The sequence below is a fragment of the Macaca thibetana genome, chromosome 13 (genome assembly GCF_024542745.1).
Source record: "Macaca thibetana thibetana isolate TM-01 chromosome 13, ASM2454274v1, whole genome shotgun sequence".
Taxonomy (NCBI): Eukaryota; Metazoa; Chordata; class Mammalia; order Primates; family Cercopithecidae; genus Macaca; species Macaca thibetana.
The window spans coordinates 32,928,913-32,933,872 of record NC_065590.1 but is presented as its reverse complement, the minus strand read 5'-3'; positions in this window follow the sequence as shown (position 1 = coordinate 32,933,872).

The following is a 4,960-nucleotide window of genomic DNA, read 5'->3' as shown; positions in this document are numbered from 1 at the left end:
CCGCGGCGGCAGGGGGCGACTTCTCAGCGCGGCTCTCTGCTCGGGTCCCGGCCCGGCTGGAGCTTCCGGAGAGATGGCGAGCGACGTCCGGACCTGTCTTTCCCTCCTTGGCTGGTGCCGTGGCTACGCCCGGGCCGCCCCACACCCCTACCCTGGGGAAACGTGTGCCTGCGCCGCTGGAGTCGCGAATGCCGGGTTACTCACAACGTTCAAGTACCCAAGGCCGGCGGCCCTGCAGGCCTCGGCGCGGGTTCCTCCGGCCATCTTGGTGAGGAGGGACCGGAAAGAGGAGCCGCTGAGGAGCCTACGGAGCTGGGCGGCGGCCGCCAGAAACTCAGGAGGCAAGTGGGTGGCTGGATAGGGACTCTCGTCCCTACCTGGACCCAGAACTCTGGAATCAGTTTGACAACTTAGAAAATTGGTAGTCTTGAGAAATCCATCATATCTGCCAAGGAAAGGACTGAGATTGAAGTCAGCTGTACAAAACAACTCAGGAATCTTTGGAAGAAATGCCAACCTAAAAAGAACTGGAAGGAAAAAGAATACGTTACGTAAAACTCTCCTTCCCTCTCTGTGAACAAAATGAGTGGTCACGCTGGGCAGCATTAAGTTACCTTCTTTGAGGTCTTCAACTTTCAGATCACCGTGGAGTTACAAGGGCATGTTCAAAACCAAAAACAGGAGAGGAAATGTCACTTTCATGATGCCCAGAAGGCACAACCACCGACAGAGACTTGATGGAAGTAACTTGAGTCAAGTAAAAGACAATTGAGATTGTAAAAAGACTGCTGAGCACATCAGTATTTCGAGAAAATGATGCCATATGTCTTAAAAACATACATGTTTTTAAAAGTCGATGTTGAAAAAGGCACACCAAGCTGAGAAAACATCACCAATGGCAGAAGACAGCACTACTCAATGAGAACTGAAGTACTTATCAGTTCTTCAAGAAATTTGACACTGAACTGCAGGAATTTTACCATCCTAATATTTCCAACAACTTCCAGAAAATACAAGAGATAGAGGGAAAGAGGATAGTGAGAATGGGAGAATCAGTGAAGACATATGTAGAGATTGGTCAACAGGTGATAGCAATCAATAGGAGATGCTTGGAGAGAATAGTAAAGGCAGCTGAATCAATGATCAGAAAAATGTCACAGCTGGTAATAAAAACTTTCAAGTCAGAGTATGCGCCTCCTGGAGACATCTAAGGACTACACTCTGCCAATGAGGTGCTTGATAATAGTCTTTCAGATTTCTGAGGAGAAGGCAAACCAGGGTCAGTTGTGGTGGCAAATCGAAAGGAAATTTTTGGCTGTTCATAAAAATGTATAAATAAGGCTCCGAAGCAGCAAAAGGAACCGATTGCTTCAATGAGCTCATTATCAAACCCAAAACTGGCTGCTTCAAAAGTCTGTAATGTCAGCTGGGCACAGTGGTTCATGCCAGTAATCCCAGCATATTGGGAGACTGAGGCGGGTGGATCAGTCAATGTCAGGAATTTGAGACCAGCCTGGACAACATGGTGAAACCCCATCTCTACCAAAAATACAAAAATTAGCCAGGTGTGGTGGTGTGCACCTGTAATCCCAGCTACTTGGGAGGCTGAGATGGGAGAGTCACTTGGACCCAGGAGGTGGAGGTTGCAGTGATCTGAGATCATGCCACTGCACTCCAACCTGGGTGACAGAGTGAGACTATCTCAAAACCAAAAGTCTGTAGCGTAAGGGGTGTAACCCCAGAGGATGTTGGCAGGCTTCCACCTCAACTGTAAAGGAAAAAACTACAAGAGAAAGTCAATGACATAAATACAGATGGAGATGGATCAAAGAAATGGCATAACAAAAATGAAAAACATGTATGAAAGGAACCCTCAAATGGGAGACACAGCCAGTCTGAGTCACAAATTAACAAAATTAAGACAAAAATATAGAAAAACAAGAGGCCTAGAAATTTGAAGTCTAGCTGCCTGAGGTTGAAGGCAGGCTCACACAATCAAGTTAACAGGCCTGACAACAGAGTGGAATGTACAAAAACCCAATCCAAAATCCCAGAGAGGTTTGCACAAGACTGGAAGGGCTCAGAAGGCAGTTACATAGAGGAGCCAGTCAAGAGAGTGGGGTGAGGAGTTCTGGTTGTGGATTTTGATAGTGAAATACATATATATTTTTGTTTGTTTTGAGACAGTCTTACTCTGTTACCCAGGCTGGAGTACAGTGACTCGGTCATGGCTTACTGTAGCCTCGACCTCCCAGGCTGAAGCTCTTCTCCCACCTCCGCCTCCCAAGTAGCTGGGACTAAAGGCATGTGCCACTACACCTAATTAATTAATTACTTTTTTTTTTTTTAATTGAGACAGGGTCTCCCGCTGTCTCCAGGCCGGAGTTCAGTGGTGTGATCTTGGCTCACTGCAACCTCCTCCTCCCAGGTTCAAGGGATTCTCCTGCCTCAGTCTCCCGAGTAGCTGGGATTACAGGCATGTGCTGCCATGCCCAGATAATTTTTGTATTTTTTTTGTAGAGACAGTGTTTCACCTTGTTGGCCAGGATGGTCTCAATCTCCTGACCTCATGATCCGCCCACCTTGGCCTCCCAAAATGCTGGGATTACAGGCATGAGCCACTGTGCTCAGCCTAATTTTTGCATTTTTTATAGAGATGGGATTTCACAATTTTGCCCAGGCTAGCCTTGAACTCCTGGACTCAAACGATCCACCCACCTTGGCCTCCCAGAGTGCTGAGATTACAGGCATGAGAAACCACACCCAGCCTTGATAATGAATTTGATAAGGAACTGCTTCTTGCCTTAGGGACTTGGAAAGCCCTCTACATGTTTGAAGTTCAGAATGAAGGAATCATTTCAGTAGTTGAAGCAAAAATGTTGTATATTATAGAGGAAGATGAAGGTGCTGGGTGAATCTGCTTTTGGAAAAATGAAGATGAAAAGAGTTAAGTCCCTACTTTGTCAACATTGATTTGGACTAAAATGCCAAAGGTGCTAACATGTATATTTAATATCACTCTGATTTTTTTTTTTTTTTTTGAGATGGATTCTTGCTCTGTCACCCAGGCTGGAGTACAATGGTGCAATCTCAGCTCACTGCATCCTCTGCCTCCCAGGTTCAAGTGATTCTCTTCCCTCAGCCTCCCAAGTAGCTGGGATTACAGGCGCCTGCCACCACACCTAGCTCATTTTTGTATTTTTAGTAGGGACAGGGTTTCATCGTCTTGGCCAGGCTGGTCTCGAACTCCTGACCTCAGGTGATCTGCCCGCCTCAGCCTCCCAAAGTGCTGGGATTACAGGCATGAGCCACTGCACCTGGCCTCACTTAGATTATTTTTTAATTGTGGAGCTGTTTCTCCCTACAACAGTGACTGTTACAGGTAGCTTCAAAAGCCTGACTGGATGTATAACACCATGGTACAATACACATTTCAGACAGCCACACAGTAGACTTTTAGGCATCATACACTTGAATTTTCCTTGGCTAGTTTGGACTCTAATCAAGTTTTTCATGCTGAGATGAAGCTTTACATGGAAAGCTGCTAACTGCCAATTTACAACTGTGTCATTTGAAATTCAATAAACATTTCTTCTTTTGGCAGCATTTATAAATAACAAAAAAGTTGTATTCTAGCTTCTAACCATCCTTTGTGAGTAAGAAAATGTGGCATTGTGGAGGTACAGAAGACTTCAACTCTCATATATAGCACCTGCCATAAATTAAAGTACACTAAGATTTTCTCTTTTTTTAAAACTTTATAGAGATGAGGTCTCATTGTGTTGCTCGGGCTGGTCTCAAACTCCTGGCCTCAAGCAGTCCTCTTGCCTCAGCTTCCCAAAGTGTTGAGATTACAGGCATGAGCCACCATGCCCAGCTGAATGTTATATTTTGTAGCTCAGTAAATTGAGCTATGCTAGTTTGTTAAATTTTACCATTATTCACTTAGAGGAAATCACAAAATTTAAATCTCAATTTTCTCTGAGGCAGGGGTCTTGCTATATTGTCCAGGCTGGTCTTGAACTTGTGGCTCAGGTGATCCAACCACCTCAGTCTCTGAGTAGCTGGGATTCTCACCCTTTTTGAGTACAGAAGTAAAATAAGTACTTGTACTAAAATTTTATATATTTTTTCTTAAACATGGTTAAGATTATTGTTTTCATCATGAACATATCATGTCTATTTGATCCCATAGAACCAATTGAAATCTGGAGAAGTTTGGTCAGTTAACCTGTTGGTTTTTACATATGGCACCAACTGATCTCTACCAGATTGACACAGTAGATCAGCTGTTTTAATGCTGAAGAGAGCAGCTTATATAAATACAGTGCACATCTATTAATGCTTCTCACTTCCGTAGTTCTGTTTCAGTCAGAGGTTTTGTGGCACAGGACCTGTATTCAGCTCACACTTCCCTAGGCTGGCTATGACTAGAATGCCTTGTGGCAGTAGCTACACTCATACATAGGCATTGATCTTAGATCTACGTAGATTTTTAAATCATTGGCATCTTTTAGACATAAATTTTATGTTTGCTGGAATTTTTTTTTTTGAGATGGAGTCTTGCTCTGTTGCCCAGGCTGGAGTGCAGTGGAGCATCTCTGCTCACTGCAAGCTCCGCCTCCCGGGTTCACGCCATTCTCCTGCCTCAGCCTCCCGCCTATCTGGGACTATAGGTGCCCCCCACCACACCTGGCTAAGTTTTTGTATTTTTTTTGTTAGAGACGGGGTTTCACCGTGTTAACCAGCATGGTCTCAATCTCCTGACCTCGTGATCTGCCCGCCTTGGCCTCCCAAAGTGCTGGGATTACAGGTGTGAGCCACTGCACCCGGCCTGGAATTTTTTTAAAGCAGTAAATGTAAAGGCTAATTTTAGAAGATGTTAATAATATGATTAACTTTAGCCAGAATAAAATAATTTGCCTTCTTTATAGAAATCTGGCCACGTAGGAATTTGCAT